At 45.9% G+C, this 24,661-nt stretch overlaps 1 long non-coding RNA gene across 2 annotated transcripts in view; it reads left to right on the top strand.

Moving 5' to 3' along the window:
* Window positions 1-5,498: 5,498 nt before the first annotated feature.
* Window positions 5,499-24,661, top strand: part of LOC138848534 (uncharacterized) — a 79,013-nt gene continuing 59,850 nt past the window's right edge. The window contains exons 1-4 of one of the 2 annotated variants that reach the window (XR_016230129.1): window positions 5,499-5,707; window positions 13,197-13,399; window positions 21,435-21,582; window positions 24,387-24,444. This is a non-coding gene — a long non-coding RNA (uncharacterized LOC138848534). The remainder of the gene's footprint in view (window positions 5,708-13,196; window positions 13,400-21,434; window positions 21,583-24,386; window positions 24,445-24,661) is intronic. The other variant, XR_016230130.1, reaches the window with a different exon arrangement.

Here is a 24,661-nt window from a genome sequence, read left to right as displayed (position 1 = left end):
CTTCTCCAGTGACATTTCCTTAATGTGTTTAATTTTTCCCATGTAACCAGACAATTCCTTCAGCTTTTGTTTCTAAGGGTATTCTTCTATTGAAGGCTTTCATGTTCTTCAATGATGTTTTTAGATAGGAAGATAGAAGTTAGCCTATGTGTGTGAAAGCAGCCATGGGAAACAAAACACGTGCCCCACAGAAGTTATGCAGTAGTCTTAGAAGCATGTGCAGGCCAGCAGCACCAGTCAAACAGAACATGAAGGGGGCAGTGGGAATGAAAAGAGGGACAAGGGTGCAGAGAATGGAGCCAAGACAAGGCATGTTTATTCCAGTGTCTCAGTGATATTTATACATAACCAACTATAGCTCAAGGCAACACAGAGGATAACACCATACACAAGCAACTTATCGGGCTTTCTGCAACAGTCATAACACAGTTAATTTTAGCAGAGTGTTCTTGTTTAATCATTCCCCTTCAACATTAGAGTATGTGACTTTTTTATCTCAGGAATTCCACAAGCTGAGACGGACCTTGACTTGTCGATGACTTCTTTATGGGCTGTCTACAGACACAGGCCTTGGGAAACAGCCCAGTATTTTATCCTACAAAGTCCTGCTTTATCCCAATAACTTCATAGGTGGTTCTAGTCTTCTCCTCCAATAAATACACACCCGGAAAACACTTTTTGCTTGGTGCAAAGAAGGCTACTGAGTCTGATAACATTACCTAATTTTGTACCTGGGAAATCTTTTGTCCAGGAGAGGAGTGTGTGTGTGTGTGTGTGTGTGTGTGTATGTGTAGAAACAGTGAGAAGTAGACACCCAGCTCTTAGAAATCCCATTATTGACCAGTGCCGTGGCTCACTAGGCTAATCCTCTGCCTGCGGCACCAGCACCCCGGGTTCTAGTCCCAGTTGGGGCAACGGATTCTGTCCCAGTTGCTCCTCTTCCAGTCCAGCTCTCTGCTGTGGCCTGGGAAGGCAGTGGAGAATGGCCCAAGTGTTTGGGTCCTGCACCCACATGGGAGACTGTTAGGTAGAAAGTCAGTTATGAGCTTATATGTGTGTGTGACATAAAGGCCTAAAGAGAAAACATCTATGTCCAGCATATGCATCTGCATCTCAGTCATCCTGACAATGTTTCACTGGCAGCCTGGCCTTTGCATCCTGCCCTGCCCCCTTCTACCTGATAACCTGCCAGGTGGAGGTCCCCGCCCCTTCTGCCTGACAAATCTTCCACAATCTCCCAGATGCAGCCCAGTATCTGCATTTCAAACACCCTGCTACCGGATCCCCATTCTCTAGGGGGTCTTGCTCACCCTCCCTCTAAACTCAGGTTGGGGCCAGCTAGGCTTCCTCCTGTTTGATACCTTCAGGGGAAAACTCAGATAGTAGTTTTTCCATTTACATCCAAAAAGCCCTTTGTTCCAAGAGGAGTAGAGGTGGGGAAGCGAGACCCATCTCCTTAAAAACCCCCAGCCTCAACCGGACTGCGCGCTCAGCCCTCTGCCTCTCTGCAGAGCCGCTCGCCCCATCTGGCAAGGTGTAATCTCTCCTCTCAAAATGTAACCTCACTCCCTCCCACCCCAGTCCGAGCGACTGGGCATTCTCTCAGGTCCTGTCTGGAGAGGTGCCCATCCGTCCTTACGGATGTCCCTTCCCTAATAAACCTTGCTATTTTACCTACTACTCTCTGTCTCACGCCTGAATTCTTTTCTTGCGCAAATACAAGAACCCTGCAATTTCTCCGGTAACATTTTTGGCAACCATGAAGGGATTTTGAGAAGACATCGGAGGTCAGTATTCCTTCCCTCAAGCGGTACCAGATCTGTGGAAGTGACCGTTGAGTGTCTGGCACCCCAAAGCTCTCCAAGAACGCGGAGTCCCCCCCGGCCACAGCTTAGCTATGGCTGAAACTCCAGAGGGATTGTTAGGAATGGGAGGGAAATTAGGAAGGGCAGTTGGCTGAGAGCCTGGAGACCCCCTGAGCTCGCTTTGGCTTCCCGGTGGCTGGACTGCGACCAGAGGATCAGGTCTATCTCTTGGAGGGATGCCTGGTCACACTGCCTACTGCTACGTGAGCAGAGCTTAGCTTCGGTCGAGGCTAATATTGGCCCTCCAGGTAAACTCAGACAACTAGGTAGTGGGTAATCTTGAGCGATAGATTTCGAACCCCACTCAGCCCCAGACATGAGTGCCTTTCCCTATGCTGTCCTCCAGCTGAGATTTGTAGGGGAAGGTGAGGGCAGTCGCTCACATCTTGTCCCCTGTGGCTTTCTGCCTTCCTCCTCCTCCCGGGGGTCCCTCCCCGACTCTTTTACTCTCCTCATCTCCATTCCTATACCACTGGCCAGGAGAAAGGGAGAGGGAAATTCCACAGGCCTCTCCACCTAGGGAAAAGCTGTTACCTGTTACCTGTTACCTGTTAACCCTTTCCAACTTGGTAGAAAGTTTTCCATCTTTGCAGCTTATGGTAGCTCTGGTGCTTCTTAAAGTTTTTGTGAACTATTACTGTTGCTAAGCTTTGACTGCCTGAGGACTGAATCTGGAAAGGAGCTAAAGTTAACTATCTGTTGTAATTGACTGAGTGCAGTAGTCCTGATTGATCTGGCTTTGGTTGAATTATAGGAGGTTCCCAGCACTCTTGGTGAAATGGCACACCTACCCAACCCCACAGCTAGTCCTGCCAGGCCCCGGTGTGTGTGCAGTCTTCCCTGTAAATGGGGGACCACAGCCTTTCTCTGCACTCTTGGCCTGCCACACCCAGGCAGGCATAGCCAGATATCTCTAGGGAGAGCGCCCCCACTCCAGGGCTGCTTTTTTTTCCTCTCCTGGAGGAATCTCCAATTCAATACTACTGCTGGGCTTACCTAAGGGAGCCAGAACCTTAAGCCATTAACCCTTAACAACCTGATGGGTTTTTCTCTTTGCAGTTAATGGAAACCTAAGCAATGGGTTCATATGCTGATAATCAGCTCTTTTCTGTGCTACTGTTCCTGACTTATCTGAGAGGGTTCACCTGTCTTGAAGGTTTCACCTTTTTCTATTGCCATTAGAGTCTTGATTGGGAAAATTGCAATGCGAAGTTGTTTACATTGTTTATCTGTTTTTAATGTTTGAGTGATTACCCAACTGATCAGAAACGTACTAATTTTGGGTAAATAGTTTGACTCTCTGACAGCTTAAATTCTAAACCGAGTCTTCCAACTTTGGGCTTCCAGTCAGATCCCTGGAACTCTCAAAGGATAGGACTCTAAAATTTGTTAAAGCAACAGCTGTTTGAGTCAATTCAGATTATGTGACCTATGCTGTATTCAAGTTTTTGCTTTCCAGCTAGAGTGGTCTTATGAAAATGAGAGTAAATTCTGTGCATACAAGCCTTTATGTTGTTAACTAAAGTAAGCCAATACAGATTGGTTCAGAGAATTGAGTTAATGCAAACGCCCTTAGGTTTGCTCAGTGGCTCACTTGCTCAGTTTTACATGTCTTTGATATGCTTTAAACTTGTTTCTCTTAACGATGAAGATCTTTTCAAAGTTGTAAACATGAACTAGTGTTTGCTGTCCAGGAGGTGCTATCCTTATGTTACTTAAAAGCATGGGAATGTAATTTTGACTTCTAATTCAGATAATGGTGTGGTATTCATTAATAACTCAGTGTCTTAAGTCATTTAGGCATCAGTGTTAAGTAAAACTTGGGGAAAATGTATTATGTGTACTTTTCACATCTTAAATTCGATAAGAGAGTTTGAGTTCGTTAGCATGTATTCTCATAGGTTGTCCATACATGACAATTCAAGACTATGTAAAAGTAACTATGGGTGTAAAGTTTCAGAAGGTGTGAGCAAGTGATTAAAAGTTTTAAAAGGTTTACAATTTTAAAATTGTTTACAGAGTTTTAATTTGAGTGCTAATGTCAAAATTACACTGACCTAAAGTTGAAGTACAACAATGGGGATCTGGGAGCAGGGTGTCTGAAATGCAGATACTGGGCTGCATCTGGGAGATTGTGGAAGATTTGTCAGGCAGAAGGGGCAGGGAACCCCGCCTGGCAGGTTATCAGGTAGAAGGGGGCAGGGCAGGATGCAAAGGCCAGGCTGCCAGTGAAACATTGTCAGGATGACTGAGATGCAGATGCATATGCTGGACATAGATGTTTTCTCTTTAGGCCTTTATGTCACACACACAGAAGCTCATAACTGACTTTCTACCTAACAAGACCAGGAGGAAACATCTGGCTCCTGGCTTAGGAATGGCACAGTGCACTGACCACAACATGCTAGCCGGAGTGGCCACTTGGGGAGTGAACCAACAGAAAAGAGAAGACTTTTCCCTCAGTCTCTCTCTCTCACTAACTCTGCCTGTCAAAAAAAAAAAAAAAAAAAAAAGAAAAAAAGAAAGAAAGAAAGAAAGAAAGAAAGAAAGAAAGAAAGAAAGAAAGAAAGAAAGAAATCCTATTGTTAATTTTGCTCCTCACAACCAACTTCATAGGGGCATCCGTGGAAATTTACAGTAGGTTTTTAAGAGAGCAGGGAAGCCCCAGGTCTCTGTTCTACCATTAGGCTGAGGCAGAGCTGAAGGACTCAGGTGCTGACCACCAGGAGGAATCAGAGAACTTAAGCACTGTCCTCGACCTAGCGACAAGCCATGACATCTGAAACCAGAGACCATCAACTCTTCCATGACTTCACCACACCAAAGTAATGGGGGAAAGTGGTGATGAAGGAAGGTGCCTGGGGAATTTCCCTGTGGACACGCAGTGAGCAAGGCAAGATTTATTTACATGAGAAGCCTCTTGCCACAGCAGCCACTAGGGGGTCTCCAAGAGAGGGAGACCTGAAAAATGGAGTGGAGTCTTTTAACTGCAATTTGGATGAGCAGAATAATCACAGCTAACAATTAGTCAGAGGCTGGGGACAAAACCCATCAATAATCCTGTCTAGCTTGCTCTTGTTAAAACAAAAATCCAGCTGAATAGTAGGATAGGCAAATTCTTTCTATTCTCCTGATGAAACTAGAAGCTCAGAAGGGTGGATCATTGCTTCCTTGCTATTCTCATGATAAAGCTAGAAACTGGGGGAGTGGGATCACCACTTCTCTCTTGCTAATAGACAGGTTCTGGGGAGAAGCAAGCATCTTGTGCACTCTTACAAGGACTCCCCATTAGGTCATCTAGTCCTCACACCAGCACCCCCTGCCTTAGAACCTCTTTATAAACCCCGATCACCCTCCTCCAACAGCATGGTAGTCCTAATGAAGGCACCCTACCTTACCCTAATCTTGTGAGTAATATTTGCAGAAGAGTTTTGGAAGCCTACTGAAAAAAAGGAGATGATTTGGAAGGGCAGGCATAGCCCCTGCTGACAGAGAACCCTCCCCCAACTGAGGTAGAAAGCACCTCCCACCTGACACCCTGGACTCCCCAGACTGTCTGGTGGGATTTCCCCCAGAACAAAGCCTGAAAATCTGCATAGTTGTCAATTGAATAGACTCATTGTTTTATTTCAAGCCTGATGCTCCAATTACCCCTGTCCCTTTAAACACCCTCTGTGCTGCGCAGTTTGGTAGAAAAAGGCTTCTTTGGATTGGGAGGACTTTCTTTCCCAAGACTGCAGCTGCCTTCTGGAAATACACCCTTTCCTCTGGCCAGCACTCAGCTATGGCGAATTGAAGCGGTGAGCATCCAGAGCCGGATTATGTGTCTGGAAACAACATTGGTGAGCTAGCCCAGAAGTCCGCGATGTATTTTTGTTGTTTTTTTAAAGATTTTATTTATTTATTGGAAAGTCAGAGTTACACAGAGAGGAGAGGCAGAGAGAGAGAGGGAGAGGCCTTCCATCCGATGATTCACTCCTCAATTGGCCATAATAGCTGGAGCTGCACCGATCTGAAGCCAGGAGCCAGGAGCTTCTTCCGGGTCTCCCACACAGGTTAGGGCCATCTTCTGCTTGGGCCATCTTCTGCTTTCCCAGGCCATAGCACAGAGCTGGATGGGAAGAGGAGCAGCTGGGATTAGAACCAGTGCCCATATGGGATGGCGGCACTTCAGGCCAGGGCTTTAACCCACTGAGACACAGCGCTGGCCCCTGGAATGTATTTTTCAAGTGGCTTAAACCTTCACATTAGTAAGGAGGGCAATGGTCACTTGTACCTCCACCCCAGAGCCACTTTTGAGCTAACATTTTGGCTGGGACTCTGGGGACATCCCCGCAGCTTCTGAGAGCACTTTCTCTCCGGGACTTTCCTTTCTCTTCCCGCTGTCATGTTAGCTACCTTGCGGGGAGTCAACAGCTCTGAGACTGGGTAAGTTGAACCAGGGGCATACCTGAAATTTCTGTCTCTGCTCTTTGGGCTCATGGCATTTAGACCTGGTTTAGGTCATTTTTTGTAGTACTGGTGTGTGGGAGACAGATTATAAGATTTTTACTTCAGCCTCCCTGTGAGGAAATTTGGATATTTTTTGGAAGAATACTCATTTGGTTGTTTGTATGAGGATTTCTTCCTCTTGGGTGAAATATGAGTGGTTCAATTTAATTTCCATCCAAAATCACCTTGAGTTGCATTGTGGCTGATTGGGCAGGATATAGTTAAGATCTTATGACTAAGAAAAATATGGTGTTCTATTGTAATATTGCATGGCCTGCATATGTGTTAAATTTAAGAGAAGGTGGTTGTTAAGTGGGATTTTTTTAAATGTTTATTTTATTTGAAAAGCAGAGTTAGAGAGGCAGAGGTGGGGGGGGTCCTGTTAGGAAAAGAGGAACAGAACAGAGGAGGTAGTGTATGAATTTATAGCTGGACTGAATTCATTCAGGGAAAATAAATCTGTAGAGTTGGGTGACCAACAGCAACTGTCCACATACCCATGATGGAATACCTGACTGACCCCTAGGGAAGGCTGGGGATGGGGGTGAGGTAGGGGGCAGCAGGCAGAGGGGAATTCCTGGAACTGGTCTTTCAGGTGGCTGTAAGGGGTGGAGTATGAAGACAACACAGTGTAAGACCCATTTGAGGTTTTTTTTTTTTTTAAAGAGTAATCAGAGAGAGAAGGAGAGGCAGAGAGGGAGAGAGAAGGCTTCCATCCTCTGGTTCACTCCCCAGATGGCCACAATGGCTAGAGAGAGGTACATCGATCTGAAGCCAGGTGCCAGGAGCTTCTTCTGGGTCTCCCACATGGGTGCAGGGCCCCAAGGACTTGGGCCATTTTCCACTGCTTTCCCAGGCATAGCAGAGAGCTGGATTAGAAATAGAGCAGCCAGGACTCAAACCGGCACCCATAAGAGATTCCTGCACTGCAGACAGCAGCTTTACCTGCTATGCCACAGCGCAGGCCCTCCAATTGTGTTTCTAGGGCAAAGAATACATTCCAATGTTTATCTCTTTTGTTCAATGCAGGAGAATGGCTGAGGCTTATGTCCTTGTTCCTTGTTCCATCAGGTCCTTCATCTACTGGTTTACTTCTCAGATGGCTGCAATGGCCAGAGCTGGGCTGATTCGAATCCAGGAGCCAGGAGGTTTCTCTGGGTTCCCCCCCCCACACCCAGTGCAAGGGCCCAAGGGCCTGAGCCATCCTCCACTGCTCCCCCAGGGCCACATGAGACCTGGATCACAATTGGAGCACCCAGGACTGGCCCCAATGGGCACCCACATGGGATGCTGGCACTCACTGCAGGTGGCTGCTTTACCCAAAATGCCACAGCGTCAGTGGGTTTCTAACAGTAGAGGTTTTGTGAGAGTTCTGGTAAATGGGATGGAGTAAGCATTTAAATCCCTTAACCCTTCCAGCAACTGTGTCTGTGGCTGTTGATGTCCAAGGAGACAGGTTAGGAGTCCTTGTCAATTTAGAAAAAGCAGGAGCTTCAGCTCTGCCTCAGCCCAGTGGTAGAGCAGAGACCCTGGGGCTCCCTGATCTCTTAAAAATCTATCATAGGGGCCAGCACCATGGCTCACTTGGTTAATCCTCCACCTGCAGCACTGGCATCCCATATGGGTGCTGAGTTCTAGTCCCAGTTGCTCCTCTTCCAGTCCAACTCTGCTGTGGCCCAGGAAGGCAGTGGAGAATGGCCCAAGTGCTTGGGCCCTGCACCCACATGGGAGACAAGAAGCACCTGGCTCCTGGCTTCAGATCGGCACAGCACCGGCTGTAGTGGCCATTTGGGGGGTAAACCAATGGAAGGAAGACCTTTCTCTCTGTCTCTCTCACCGACTAGCTGTCAAATAAATTTAAAAAAAACTTTTTTTTAAATCTATTGCAAATTTCCACAAATGCCTCTGATAAAATTGACTGTGAGGAACAAGAGTTAATAAAGCAATAAAAGATGTTTTTCCAACAGAGTGCCTACTGAATCTGAAATGAGGATATAATTATCTTTATGTATGTTAGTGTCCAGTACCATCACTGTGACTGGAGTTGCTTTCCGAGTTAAATGCTCAAGTAAATTTTTCAGGTTTCCCCTGAGAACAATAGGGTTAATTGAGGTTACTAACAGCAGGAAGTAATTATATTCAGTTGATTGGAGCTTTTAAAAAGGAGTTGTAACCATACTAAAGCCATCCTCCTTCCCTTTTCCTTTTCACATTTTATATAGCAAAAACCAATTACTGATACTGTATATTGCCTGAATTACTCTGGTGAGTAGTAGCATTTGTATAATGGTGGACTTTTGCCCCAACTGACAAAGAAGCCTCCACCCAACTGATGCTGAGCCCCCTGGTTAAGAGGTCTCATCAGAAAAAAGCTTGGGCATTTACATATTGTCAATTAAGGTGACTCATTGTTTTATTTACCTCCCCCTGAAGCTACCCTTATCCTTTAAGAAACCCTTTAGCAGTTATGGTCTGGGATAGCAGTAGAAGATGGCCCAAGTCCTTGGGCTCTTGCACCCAAATGGGAGACCCAGAATGATCTCAGGCTCCTGGCCTTGGATTGACACAGCTCTGGCTGTCACAGCTAATTGGGGAGTGAACATTTGGATGAAAGACCTCTCTCTCTCTCTCTACCTCTCCTTCTCTCTGTGTAACTCTGACTTCCAAATAAATAAATAAATCTTTTAAAAAATTAACCCTTTAACAGATATTACATTTTATATCAAGAGCTCTCTTTTGGGGCTGTACTGTGGCATATAGAGCTGGACCTCCACCTGTAGTGCTGACATCCCATGTGGTCACTATTTCATGTCCCTGTTGGTCCTCTTCTGATCTGGCTCTCTGCTTTGTGGCCTGGGAATGCAGTGGGATATGCCCGGGGGGCTTGGGACCCAGTACCCATGTGGGAGATATGGGGAAGGCCCTGGCTCTTGGCTTTGGATCAGCCCAGCCTCAGCCATTGTGGCCATTTTGGGGGTGGTCCAGCTGGTGGAGTGTGGGGAGCAACTCGGACTAGACTAAGTTACTGGAATTTCTTTTTTTTTTTTTTTTTTTTTTTTTTTTTTTTTTTGACAGGCAGAGTGGACAGTGAGAGAGACAGAGACAGAGACAGAGAGAAAGGTCTTCCTTTGCCGTTGGTTCACCCTCCAATGGCCGCCGCGGCAGGCGCGCTGCGGCCGGCGCACCGCGCTGATCCGATGGCAGGAGCCAGGAGCCAGGTGCTTTTCCTGGTCTCCCATGGGGTGCAGGGCCCAAGCACCTGGGCCATCCTCCACTGCACTCCCTGGCCACAGCAGAGGGCTGGCCTGGAAGAGGGGCAACCGGGACAGAATCCGGCGCCCCAACCGGGACTAGAACCCGGTGTGCCGGCGCCGCTAGGCGGAGGATTAGCCTAGTGAGCCGCGGCGCCGGCCAGTTACTGGAATTAAGACTTATTCTATGCATCTGCTCTCCCACAATATGGCGCTGAGAAGGGAGTAACAACTTCTACGCAGCTGCCTCTCGCCAATTTGATTGACTGAGCTGCTCCTGATTGGAGGAGAGCAGCGTACTCGGCGTGTGGGCAGCCGAGTTGGGATTGGCGGAAGAGGACTATAAAGGAGGAGAGACAACATGCACCAGGAACATCTAAGGGGAACATCTAAGAGGAACACCTGTGCAGCCCCCGAGAGAGCCGGCCGGCGGTGTGCCGCTCCCCTGCGGAAGTGGGGAAAGTGGCAGGGGGAACTGCCCTTCCACGGAGGTGGAAGGGATGGCAGCCAACCCGGGAAGAACCAGCAGCAAACCCGGGGAGGGCCGAGCAGACGAAAGAACAGCGCAGGGTCCTGTGCCGCTCCTCCACGAAGAGGGGGAGCGACATAATGGTGCTGTGACTCGGATATGAAGCCTAGGCAGGGTTTAGTGTCGTTCCTCCATGAAGAGGGGGAGCGACATAATGGTGCCGTGACTCAGATAGGAAACATAGGAGGGAAGAAACGGGAAGAAGTGGAAAATACCAGAGAGAGAGACTAGCAAAGAGCCTAGGGGAAAGCCGGACGGAAAAGGTGCCAGAAGAAGCTATTGAAAGCCTAGGCATAGACTTGGATACGGACTGTGGGAAAGAAGTTAGGATTTAAAGTGAAAGCAAGAAGAAACTTAGACTCGGATGCGGACTATGGCGGGGAAGTTAGGAGATTGAAAGTGAAAGTGAAACCTAGAAGAAACTTAGACTTGGATACGGACTGTGGGGAGAGGCCAGGAGAAATGAGAGGGGAATATTGTTGGAAGAAAACTTAGGGAAACATACCGGGTAGAGAAAAATATTAGGGAAATTGAAGCCGCGGGGGCAGGCCGAGGTGGAGATGTAAGCCAGCTTGGAATTCTTTAAGTCAGCCCGGGGGGCAAAAGGCGAAAATCTGGAACCAGAGGCAGAGACGTGGGCTGCCAGGTTGGAATCCGTCAGATTAGCCTGGGGAGCAAAGGACGGGAAGCCAAACCATAAGGCGGAGATGCATAAGCTAGGTTGAATTCGCCAGGTTAGCCCCGGGAACTTAGATTGAATACCGGTGGTGGCGGAAACGTAAGCTACGCTGTGTGACTCGCGGAAGCCGCCGCGTGCAGAGAGAGCACGGGGCGTGGATAGATAGGGAACGTGGGGCTAGTGCGAGGCCGTGGTGTGGGCGCAAAGGGGCGCGAAGGGGCGTGAAGGGGCGCGGAGACCGCAGAGTGCGTGCGCGAAGCCGGGAAGCCGCGCAGATGAGAGAAGCGCAGGCTGAAGCAGCTCAGAGCCAGGAAACCGCCAAGAAGCAGCCTCGGGGCGGGCGCCGGGAAGCCGCAGGGATAAGAGAAACAGAAGTTTAGAAGTAAAATGAGAGAAATAGGAATGCTGGTAGATAGAAGTAAAATAGGAGAGATAGGAATGCCCGGAGATAGAGAAATAGAGAAAAATAAGGCCTCCCCTCAACATGGCAATGAGAGAGCTTGGATTTGGTCTGCCTGATTAGGGAGGTGGTGAGCACCTGCGGGCAGCTAGCAGCTTATGCACCGCAGGTCACCGAAGACAGGCACGATTAACATCAATAAGTCTCCCCACAATACCACAATGAGAAGGCTTGGATTCAGTTTGCCTGATTGCTAGGGCTTGTAAGCACCTGCAGGCAGTTCTAGCAGAGCAGAGCATGCGCTGCAGGGCACCGAACACAGGCACGCATCAGCGCCTAAAAACCTCCTGACAACATGGCGAAGAGAGGACCCGGATTCAGTTTGCCTGATTGGTAGGGCTTGTAAGCACCTGTGGGCAACTCTAGCAAGCAGAGCAGAGTGTGTGCCGCGGGGCACAGAAGACAGGCGCGTATTGTGGGGAGCAATCCGGACTAGACTAAGTTACTGGAATTAAGACTTATTCTATGCATCTGCTCTCCCACAATATGGCGCTGGGAGAGAAGTAAACAGCTTCCGCACAGCTGCCTCCAGTCCAACTAATAAACTGTAGGACTTGCTCCTGATTGGAGAGCAGCGTACTCGGCGTGTGGGCAGCCGAGTTGGGATTGGCGGAGGAGGACTATAAAGGAGGAGAGAGACGGCATGCACCGGGAACATCTATGGGGAACATCTAAGGGAACCCGTGCAGCCCCCGAGAGAACCGGCCGGCGGAGTGCCGCTCCCCTGCGGAAGTGGGGAATGCGGCCAGGGGGAACTGCCCTTCCACGGAGGTGGAAGGGATAGTAGCCAACCCGGGAAGAACCAGCAGCAAACCCGGGGAGGGCCGAGCAGACGAAAGAACAGCGCAGGGTCCTGTGTTGCTCCTCCACGAAGAGGGGGAGCGACACGTATCAACGCCAAAAATAAAAAGAAAGGGGATCTGTGGGGAGCAACTCGGATTAGACTAAGTTACTTGAATTAAGACTTATTCTATGCATCTGCTCTCCCACAATATGGCGCTGAGAAGGGAGTAACAACTTCTACGCAGCTGCCTCTCGCCAATTTGATTGACTGAGCTGCTCCTGATTGGAGGAGAGCAGCGTACTCGGCGTGTGGGCAGCCGAGTTGGGATTGGTGGAAGAGGACTATAAAGGAGGAGAGAGACAACATGCACCAGGAACATCTAAGGGGAACATCTAAGAGGAACACCTGTGCAGCCCCCGAGAGAGCCGGCCGGCGGTGTGCCGCTCCCCTGCGGAAGTGGGGAAAGTGGCAGGGGGAACCGCCCTTCCACGGAGGTGGAAGGGACGGCAGCCAACCCAGGAAGAACCAGCAGCAAACCCGGGGAGGGCCGAGCAGACGAAAGAACAGTGCAGGGTCCTGTTCTGCTCCTCCGCGAAGAGGGGGAGCAGCAGTGGAGGACCTTTCTCTCTGGCTCTCCCACTCTCTGTGGCTCTGTCTCTCAAATGAATAAATAAAATCTTAAAAAAAGAGAGAAATTTCTTTCCCCAAGATGCCAGCTTCTAGAAATAAGCTCTTTCTTCTTACCAACATTCATCCCTGTGCAATTGGCTACCCACATGGTGTGCCATAGGGCCTGATTAAAAGATTTAAAGAGTTGCAGAGATTTCTATATTTTTCTGTGTCATAATGTATGCTATGCATTATATGTGTGTACTGTTATATGTGTAAAAGTTGGTTGTGCTTATTTGTGTTATTTAAAATCCAAGCATAATTTTCACCTAAGCACAAACAATAGATGAAAAGATGATGCAGTGTTCATTGCTTCCTATGAAGTCCAATTTAAAGTTGTTCTGTGGCAAGATCATGACTTAAGAGAATAACCATACTTATCTAATATGTTAGTTTCTCAGGCAATGTAAGTATAATGGCTAAAAAATGAATTGGTGGTCTTTGCTGTGGCACCTTGTGCATCATCAGGTCCCTGCAACTTAAGGGATGTCTCCCTCTCCTCATCTTCCTGAGAAATGGACTCAAGTGTACACTGACTGGAGAGGAAGTAGAGAAGATAATGTATGCAGTGCTGGGTCAGAATCCATAGTGAGGTTCAAACTGATGCTGCAAGCCTTGCTGGATTCGTGGATATGTGTGAGATGGAGCAAACATCAGCATCAAGCAGACAGGTGAGCATTTCTGCCTGATCTTTGACACCACAGGGCCATCTTGCTGTTCACTACATCACAGCAGAAGCCACATGGTGGCAGACATGAGCAGGAGGTGGTATACAAACTGAACACACACTGAAGAGAATGCCCAGTACGAGCTGTGCAAGGTGAGGAGGATGACTGGGTAGAAAGGGAATGCCACCCCTGATGGCTCATGATGCTTGTGCCATGCGCAACCCAGATCCTCTCCTCAAGGTGATCATGGGATGGATTACTGATTTGGGGCCCCTATGCAATTTGACATGAGGTAATAGACCTCAGGTTTTCCTGCCCAGGGATAAGAGCATCTCTGACTTACAGTGGCTGCAGAGAGATAAAGCAGTGTAGCAGCTAGAGAGACCAAGGACTACTCTGCAGTAGGATGAATTTTTTTGAATTGCTAAATGTAAAAGATAGATTTTTCTAAATACATGTACTCTTGGCTTCTTAAAATATATAGAAGGCATTTGGCCTTTTGGTAAATGTTTTCATAAGTTGTTAACATATAACCATTCAAAATTACCTGCTAAGTTTTCACTAAACAGTAAGTTACCAAGGATAAGAAATAATTTTTAAAGATTTATTTACTTAAGTATTTGCAAAGCAGAATAACAGAGCGAGGGAGAGGGAGAAGGGGGGAGAGAGAGAGAGAGAGAGAGAGAGAGAGAGAGATCCTCCATCCACTGGTTCACTCCCCAGAGGGCTGCAATGGCTGGATCTTGCAGATATCAAGCCAGAAGCCAGGAGCCTCCTCCCACTCTCCCACATGGGTGCAGGGGCTAAAGGACTTTGGGCCACCTTCCACTGCTTTCCTAGGTCATTAGCAGGGAGCTGGATTGGAGTGGAGCAACCAGGACTTGAACCAGTGTCCTTATGGGATGCCAGCACTCCAGCACTGTGGGTGGAGGCTTAACCTACTATGCCATAGCACCAGCCCCATTAAGAAATAATTCTAAGTCAATATCCCAAAGTTTAGAAATTTTGAAAGATTTACTTACGTATTTGAAATGCTGAGTGAGAGAGACAGAGACACACTTCTCCCATTTACTGGTTCATCCCCAGATGTCTGTAATAATCAAGCACTGGGCCAGACTGAAGGCAGGAGCCTGGAGCTCCATTCAGGTCTCCTACATCAGTAGAAGGGGCCTAAACACTTGTGCCATTTTCCTCTGCTTTTGCAGGCCATTAGCAGAGAGCTTGATTTGAGGTAGAGCAGCTGTGAGATGAACCAGTGCCCATATGGGATGCCAGCATCACAGGTGGTGGCCTTACCCATACATCACAACACTGGCACTGACATTAAAAATTTTCAGAGTGGGGGCAGGCAGCATCATAGGTTAAATGCAGTCTATCATACCTGCGTCCCATAAGAGTGCTTCTTTGAGTCCAAGCTGCTCCACTTCTAATCCAGCACCCTGCGAATATGCCTGGGATAGCAGAAGGTGGCCCAAATGCTCTGACCCCTGCCACACATGTGGGAGAACCACATGGATTTTCCTGGCTCCCAGCTTCAATCTGTCCCAGCTCTGGCTGTTGTAGATGGATGGGGAGTGAACCAGATAGACAATCTCTTTCTCATTGGCTTTATTTTTCTGTAACTCTGTCTTTCAAATAAATAAAACTAGGATTTAGTCCTCTATGTTAAATCAGTAAAGTTTTTTTAGAAAATATCAATATTAATGATAAATATTTGCTAGAGATTTTTAATATTTGATTTTAAAGTCTGCTAACTTTCTAAAAAAGATTTATTTATCTGAAAGGCAGAAATACAAAGTGAGAGGAAAAGAAAGAGATCTTCCATCCAATGACTCACTACCCAAATGGCCTCAATGGGTGGGGGTTGGGTCAGGCAGGAGCCAGTAAGCAGGAGCTAGGAGCGCCTGCTGAGTCTCCCACACAGCTGCAGGGACTCAAGTACTTAGGCCACCTTCCTCTGCTTTTCCCAGGTGCATTAGCAGAGAGCTGGATCAGAAGTAGAGCAGCTGGGACTCAACTGAGCCGGAGTCCACATGAGATGCTGGCACTGAGGAGGAGGCTTAACCTTCTATACCACAGTGCCTAAAAATTTTGAGAGAGATAGAGAGAGGGAGAGGCAGAGTGAAAGGTCTTCCATCCATGGGTTCACTCCCCAAATGGCTGCAATGGCTGGAGCTGAGCCAATCCAAGAGGAGCCAGGGGCTTCTTGTAGGTCTCCCATTCTCAAGCACATCTTGCACTGCTTTCCTAGGATTAGCCTACTATACGCTCCAGTGCCTGGCCCCTCTAATAACATTTTCAACCATCTTCTCAACTGCAGCTTCTTACAATTTCCATTTGATTGACTCCTTTCCAACAACTACCCATCTCTTATAAGCTATTTTCTCCTCCTTTATTGTTTAGTTATGGCCTGTCATGAGAAATGCTTGTCTTTACAGCTGATATTGTGGCACAGCGGGTTAAGATGTTAAGATGCTGCCTGTGATGGCAGCAACTCATATGGGCACTGGTTTGATTCCTCATGGCCCACTTCTGATTCATCTCCTAGCTAATGCACCTGGGAAAATAGGAGAGGATGGCCCAAGTCCTTGGGACCCTGCACCCATGTGGGAGACCTGGATGAGTCTCCTGGCAGTGGCTTCTGCCTGGCTCAGTTCTGGTTGTAGTGGCCATTTGGCTAATGAACTAGCCAATGGAAGATCTCTCTCTCTCTCTGTAACTCTGCCTTGGAAATAAATTAATCTTGAAAGAGTAATATTTATCTTAGGAGACTAAGGATAATAAGAGTACTTGATCTTTACACCTAATTTTTTAAAAAGCTTTATTTATTTGAAAGTCAAAGTTACACAGAGAGAGAAGAGGCAGAGAGAGAGAGACAGGTCATCCATCTGCTGGTTCACTCCCCAGATGGCCGCAACAGCCAGAGCTGTGCTGATGTGAAGCCAGGAGCCAGGAGCTTCTTCCAGGTCTCCCAAGTGCATGCAGTGTCACAGGTGGTGGCTTTTACACTCCACACCACAACACTGGCCCCTACACCTGACTTTTCTAGATGTATTTAAATTGGTCTATGGGATTCTTTTTCTGCTTTTGTTTCTAAGGTGTATTATTTTCTTTAATTTTGATGCATTTATTTATTTGAAATGTAGAGTTACAGAGAGACAGAGAGAGAGAGAGAGAGAGAGGTCTTCCATCTGATAGTTCACTCCCCAGATGACCACAATTGCTAAAGCTGCACTGAGCTGCAGCCAGGAGCTTTTTGGTCTCCCACAGGGATGCAGGGGCCTAAGGACTTGGGCCATCTTCTGCTGCTTTCCCAGGCCATAGCAGAGAGCTGGATCAGAAGTGGAGCAGCCAGGATGTGAACTGATACCCATATGGGATCACAGCATTGCAGGTGGTGGCTTTACTTGCTAAGCCACAGTACTGGCAACAGGTGTAATCTTTTCTAAGTTTTTTCATTCTTTTATAATGTTGAATGCTCACAGCCTCCAGTGTCTAAGTTTGGGTACCTTTCCATTGGGTTTAACTTCTAAGTAATCTGGAGGAGCTTCCCTTTAGAAGAAACACAGCACAAAAGAATTTTCTTTACCTTTTGGTTATTACAGAAGGGAAAGAAATTTTGTGTTTTGTCAAGATTATCTCATGTATTCTCTGACTTTGGGTTTAGAAAACTGAGTTTTAAGAGTTGAGATTTTTAATATATTTTAAATGTCTATGTCTATTAATTAAATATTCAATATACTTAATATATTTATACATAATTTGACTTAATATTATGTAAGTGATTATTATAATGATCAGGGATCCTATGTGGTATCCCATCCACTGGTTCACTCCCCAAATGACCACAATGGCCAGATCTGAGCTGGTCAGGAGCCAGGGGCCTCTTCTGGGTTTCCCACATGGGTTCAGGGGCCCAAGGACTTGGGCCATCTTCTACTGCTTTCCCAGACCACAGAAGAGAGCTGGGTCAGAAAAGGAGCATCTCATATGGGATGCTGGTGCACAGGCCGTGTCTTACCCTGCTGTGCCACAGCACCAGCCCAGAATAGCAGGCTTTGACCCAGCTAACAAAGGAGCTTCAGCCCCATCAAAACATCTTCACCTGGTTGATGCCTTGGATATCCCCAGATGAGCACTTATTAGCGCAAAGCCTGAACAGCTGCCAAATTGTCAACTAAATAGAATCCCTTTGATTTCTAACCTCCATCTGAAGCTACCCATTTTTTTAAAAAAAGATTTATTTATTTTATTTGAAACGAAGAGGTACAGAGAGAGAGAGGAAGAGATGGAGAGAGATTTTCCATCAGCTAGTTCATTCCCCACATGGCTGCAATCACCTGAGCTGGGCCAGACCAAATCCAGGAGTCAGAAGCATCTCCCAGGTCTCCCAAGGGGGTGGCAGGGGCCCAAGCATGTGGGTGACCTTCCACTGATTTCCCAGCTGCATTCACAGTGAGTTGGATCAGAAGCCGAGCAGCTGGTGCCCATATGTGACAGTGGTACTGCTGGCTGCCTTTACCCCATATACCACAGTGTCTGCCCCTCTACCCATGTTCTTAGAAACAGCTCTTGCTGGCTTGTTGGGTGGAAAGAGCATGTTTTAGATGAAGAGATCTTTCTCCCCAAGATGCTGGCTTCTTGAAATAAATGCTTTCCTCTCTGGTGAATCCAGTTGTCGAGAAGCAAGGGCCTCATTATTGTTCAGTAGCACTTATTTTCTGCTGACTTTACATAAAAATATAAACACCCACAGAATGCTTACCCAAGTGAATGAATGGGCATTTGTCAGTTCAGGTGTCTTCCTGATTTCTTCCGCCGCTGTCCTCAGAAGTGACCAAGTCTAATTCTTTGTGGTTCTTTTTGTAGTTTACGGTCTGCTTCTTCCAAAGAAGAATTTTGCTTGTGTTTGTCTCTTGGCTTCTCAACTTTTCAGAATGCTGATACTGACTATTGATATTTTACACTAAAAAGATGTTTTCCTTTTTTGCCTTGAGTGTTTTTTCCCCAGATGTTTTTTTTTTTATTTATTTATTTTTATTTTTGACAGGCACAGTGGATAGTGAGAGAGAGAGACAGAGAGAAAAGTCTTCTTTTGCCATTGGTTCACCCTCCAATGGCCGCCGTGGCTGACGCACTGCAGCTGGCGCACTGCAGCCGGTGCACCGCGCTGATCTGAAGGCAGGAGCAGGTGCTTCTCCTGGTCTCCCATGCGGGTGCAGGGCCGAAGGACTTGGGCTATCCTCCACTGCACTCCCGGGCCACAGCAGAGAGCTGGCCTGGAAGAGGGGCAACTGGGACAGAATCTGGCGCCCCGACTGGGACTAGAACCTGGTGTGCTGGCACCACAAGGTGGAGGATTAGCCTATTGAGCCACGGCACCGGCCTCCCCAGATGTTTCTATTCTAGGTTGTTGTTCAGGCAGTTCATGTCAGTGGTTCCAGGAGTTATGGAACGTTTCTTTCTTCTAGATTATTATTTGATGTCTGTGACTGTTACTTTTTTTAATTCCCCACCAGTGCTAATGCATGGCAAATATTTTAAATAACTGAGAAAAATATTGTTAGGCTACAGGTTGTGGATAAATTCAAATTTAATATGAAGTATTCATAGAGTGGAGGGATTAACTAAATTTTCATTGATGTGTATTTTGTGATTTGTCAACACTGGGATGACCTTATTTCCTTATTCCATCTAGTAGTAACTGGCATGTCTGATTATTCATTACTAAATACCAGTTTCCAGTGACTTGGTATTTCCACTTATATTTATTTGTACTGATTACCACTGATGTATCTGTAATGCCCATTCAGTTGTATGGATTTTACTTTGCACAGATTGATGCTAAGGAAACAGTGTACTATCCTTTTGGAAAACTGCCTTCAGTTTCATTGTGTAACACTTAAAATTTTTCTGACCTAAATCCTAATCAGAACTGAAGCTATATTTGTGTTTATCCTACTCATAATGTACTTACATATTTTCACTTGAAAAAAATGGAATAATTTAACACATTAGTGGTGATAAATATGTGTGTAGAAGTGAAATAAACCTCACCACCATATGCATTCTATCATGTAGTTGTTTTTGATGATGGTGGAGTCACCATGTTGTAATGCAGATCTTTCACATTTCATATGCAAATGAAATTTATTCTTTCTTAAATATTTATTTATTTGAATGGGAGAGTGACAGAGAAAGAGGTCTTCCATCCTCTGGTTCACTCTGCAAATTGCTGCAATGGGCTGGATTGGGCTGGGCTGGGCCTAAGCCAGGACCCTAACTCTTCATCTGGAGGATACCTGAGTTCCATTTGGGTTTCCCACATGGGTGGCAGGAACCAGGTACTAGGATAATCATCACTGCTTTCCTAGACATTAGAAGGGAGCTCAATTGAAAACAGAGCAGCTGATATTTGATACTCTGCTGGATGCCAGCATCATAAGTAGGAAGTTAATCTTGATACAGTACTATAATGCTGGCATCCAATTTTTTCTTTAATTAACCCAGAATTAGATCATCTTTTTGTGTCTTTATATATATAAACATATAAATATATACATATATATATATATGTTTTCTTACAGATCACACATAGGTTGGTCTTGGTTTTATTTTGGCTGTTTCAATCTCTTTTAATTGGTATATTTAGATAATCCACATTGAACACGATAATTTATATAGTAGAATTCATTAAAATAGGATATTTTAAGCCAGTGCTGTGGCTCACTAGGCTAATCCTCCACCTTGTGGCACCAGCATACTGGGTTCTAGTCCCGGTCGGGGCACCAGATTCTGTCCCGGTTGTCCCTCTTCCAGGCCAGCTCTCTGCTGTGGCCAGGGAGTGCAGTGGAGGATGGATGGCCCAAGTCCTTGGGCCCTGCACCCCATGGGAGACCAGGATAAATACATGGCTCCTGCCATCAGATCAGCATGGTACACCAGCCACAGCATGCTGGCCACAGTGGCCATTGGAGGGTGAACCAATGGCAAAAAGGAAGACCTTTCCCTCTGTCTCTCTGTCTACTCTGCCTGTCAAAAAGAAAAAAAAAAAAGGGATATTTTAATTGTTCTCTTTTGCTGTCATTTTTCTTAAATGTCTTATTTTTTTCATTTAATTGAAAGGCAGAGACAGAAAGACCTTCTCATCTGCTGGCTCACTGCCCAGGGGCCTGCAACAGCTGAGTCTAGGACAGGCTAAATCCAGCATCCAAAAACTGCATTTGCAGCTACCATGTTTATGGGGGGGGGGGACTCAAGTACTTGAATCATCATCTCAGGATGAACATTAGCAGGAAGATGGATCAGGTAGGATAAGCAGGCTCCAGCAAGGCACTCCAGTATGCAATGATGTTATCACAAGTGGCATTTCTTACCCTCAAACCTCCCTGCAATGTCCACAGTAAGCAAATGTATTTTAATGGAGCACATTTGCAGTTGCTTGTGTTGCAAAGTTTAGAAATAGGGAAAAGAGCAGAAGGCAGCCAATTTTTTTTTTACATTTTTAAGCTTTTATTTAGTGAAAGAAATGCATAGGAGAGTGAGAACCCTATCTACAGGAGAGAAGCAAATCTGAATTCATGCTGAGTACTAGGAACCAGTCACATGGAGGAACAACTAGGCCAGGAAGCATGGGGTGGGTGGCCCAAAGTCCACGAGCCCTGGAGGTGCAGGGCCGCAGCAAGCCCCATACTGGCAAAAGGCCAAGGAAAGGGGGCGAGAAGGACACCATGTCCCAGACTTTTAATCCATTTCCAAAGGGGAGAGGTTAATTAACCTGATTGGCTGGCGGGTACACAGGTGTGGCCAGGTAGGGGTATGAGGTCACACAGGGGCATGGTGAAAGTGTGGTCTTTTAGCTCACACATCTAATCAATTTTATTCTATATGCCTGCCTACAACATTCTTCCCTCAGAGACCCCATTCTCTTAATCCTAAGGGACGTTGAGGGGCGTAGAGTCAACATCTCTTCTGTAGCTGCATCCTGCTTATAAGGGGCATAGTATATTTCTTTAATTTATCCTTTTATTTCTTTTAGGCAGAGACACAGATACAGTGCTTTCATGTGCTGATTCCTCCAAGGCTCACAACTGAGTCTGGGCTAAAACAAAACCAGGAGCTGTGGGGCAGGGATTGTGCTGCATCAGTTTAAGCTGCTGATTGGGATGCTCACATCAAATACCAGGGTGTGTGTCTTGTCTACTATGATTTTTTTTAAAAAAGTGTTTTCTAATTAATGTGAAATGTAGTTTGTCATATTTGATATCTAGAGCTATAGTGAAGTGCATTGACAAATATCAAATGATTTGTAGATGTCACGAACTCTGGTTTATTTATTTATGTTTGAGTAGGGTTATTTAATTTACCACATTTATTTTAAAAGTTGTATTTTGAGACCCATTTCAGAAACCACAGTTGATTTGGAACAAACACTGTTTTGGAAGAATTTTCCTTGTTCATGGTTACACTTTTTCCCTAATAATCTCTATGGATTGTGTATCCAAATGTGGGCATTATACAGATTTTTCACACTTAGTATCAGATACTTATATGCTACAAAATTTAGTGTGAATCTATTTTCCATTACTTAACATGTAAACAATTCATGCTTTTACTGCTTGCTGGTTTGTAAAATACAAATAAATCACAGTACAGTGCTCAAATAGATGTATAAGATTAAAACAGTTTTGCAGCCTGTGTTGAGGCATAACAGGTGAAGCCACTGCCTGTGACCCTGGCATCCTATATGGCACCAGTTAATGTCCTGGCTGCCCAAATTTTGATCCAGCCCCCTGCTAATATTCTGAGAAAAAACAGGAAGATGGTCTAAGATTCTGGGCTCTTGCACTCAAAATGGAGAAGAATTGTGCAGGTATAAAATTCAACTATTTCATTTGTAATTGTTAGTAAGCATTTTGGGGTGGCCTCTGCTAGGCCATCCATATGCTGCTGGCACCTGGAATCACAAATCACCTGTTTTAGTTGTCTACTGCTTTAATTGAGGCTGCTGCCTTCAGGATTGCTTAACTCACACCAATATATTTTTTAAAATTTATTTATTTATTTGTTCATTTGAAAGGCAGATTCATAGAGAGACAGGGAGAGACAGATCTATCTTTCTATCTAATACCTTCTGCTGGTTCACTCTTCAAATGGCTTCAGTGGCTAGGACTGGACCAGGCCAAAGCCAGAAAACAGAAACTCTATCCAGGTTTCCCAGGTGGATAGAAATGGTCCAAGTAGTTGGACTGTCTTCAGATATTTTCCCAGGTGCATTAGTAGAGAACTGGATTGGAAGTGGAGCAACTCTGGCTTTAACCAGTGGTGGTAGAGACCCATTGTTCCATATCACATACTGATAATTTTTTACTGATTTGTTTATTTGAAAGGCAAAGAAAAAGGTTCTCCATCTGCTGGATCACTCTGCAAAAGCCCACAATAGCGAGTGTTATATCTATGAAAGCCAAGAGGTAGGAACTCTATGTGGGTTTCCCATTCAGATGGCAGGAAACCAAGTTTTTGAGCCATGATCTGTTGACTCAAGAGAACACTTTTGAGCTGGTGCTGTGCTGTAATAGGAAAGTCATGACCTGCAGTGCCAGCATCCCATGGGCACTGGTTCCAGTCCTGGCTGCCCACTTCCAATCCAGCTCTCTGCTATGGCCTGAGAAAGCAGTAGAAGATAGCTCAAGTCCTTGGGCCCCTGCACCTTCATGGGAGACCTGGAAGAAGCTCCTGGCTCCTGATTTTGGATCTGTTTAGCTCTGGCCATTATGGCCATTCGGGGAGTGAACCAGCAGGTGGAAGGCCTCTTGCTCTCTGCCTCTGCCTCTCTGTAGCTCTGCCTTTCAAACAAATAAATAAGTATTTTTTAAAACAAATAAACAAACAAACAAAAACCACTTGCAGGAGGTGTGGAATAATGAGGACACAAACCAGGCACTCTGTGATGTGGTATGTCCAGAGAAGTAGGTAAGCCTACTGCATCATAATGCCTACCCTTCCAATGCCTGACTTGCACAGCCTTGACCTAGGCCCCAGGTGTCCATCAGGTAAGTCTCAGGATTCTCCACATGAATACTGTACAAGAAGGCACACTCCCAACTGTAAAATACTTTACAAACTATGTTGATATCATATTTATGGTCATCTCATGGGCTAGAACAAGTGAACAGGAAAATGTCAGGGGTCTGTGTGGTGGAGAATTATGTTAAGATTTGGATACAGGGAGGAGTGTCACGTGGAAGTTACAGAAAGCTGTGCTAGTAGATTCTGTCAATTTTTCCTATACATATACTTGTGGCCAAAAACTAATTTTCAAGCTGGATACTTTTAAGGAATTTGAGATACATAAAAGCAAGAGATGTTTTAAGTACTGCCTGAGTAATTTTCTGTGTATATAGATTCTAGTGAAATCATAATTTCTGGTGTACTGCTATTTATTTGAACAATTGTGATGAACATTATAAATTATTTCTATACGATTTATTTATTTGAAAGGCTGAGTTACAGAGACAGAGGAAGAGAGAGAGAGGCCTTCCACCTGCTGGTTCACTCCCATATGTCCTCAATTGCTGGGGCTGGGCTGATTGGAATCCAGTAGCCTGGAGCTTCTTACAGGTCTCCCATGTGAGTGCACGGGGCCCAAGGACTTAGGTGTTCATCCACTGCTTTCCCAGTCCATAGCAGAGAGCTAGACCAGAAGTAGAGTAGCTGGGACTCAAATTGGTGCCCACATGGATGCCCACACTGTAGGAGATGGCTTTACCCACCACTCCATAGTGACAGGCCTGACAAGGATTTTTTTTTACAGAATTGGTAATACATTAATATTTTGGTTATCTAACAATAGTTTATGTTTAATCAAAGTGATTGGTAGTCTTGTGTGTGCTCTTTTGGCATCTTTTCTGTTTTTCCCATGTGTAAAGATTATATTCCCCCACAGGGAGGCCACTTCATTTTTGTCACTGAGCCAATATTTCTCTTGCAGATAAGATTCTAGAGACATCTACATGTGGCCAAGACCGACAAAAATAAATATATTGCTGGTAGGTTATTTATTCCTCAGCTTCTTTCACATTGTATGTTAAGAGTTTTATGAGATTTTTTAAATAAATTGGAAAAGCATAAAGAAATATAATTCAGAATCAGGATTCATATAAGATAAAGTAAGAATGGGCCAGTGCTGCGGCTCACTAGGCTAATCCTCCGCCTAGCGGCACCGGCACACCGGGTTCTAGTCCTGGTCGGGGCACCAGATTCTGT

This window comes from Oryctolagus cuniculus, chromosome 2, assembly GCF_051225735.1.
Source record: "Oryctolagus cuniculus isolate XC-2025 breed Fujian yellow rabbit chromosome 2, ASM5122573v1, whole genome shotgun sequence".
Classification (NCBI taxonomy): domain Eukaryota; kingdom Metazoa; phylum Chordata; class Mammalia; order Lagomorpha; family Leporidae; genus Oryctolagus; species Oryctolagus cuniculus.
Note: the sequence above shows the minus strand (reverse complement) of the source record. Positions and strands in the feature narration are given on the sequence as shown.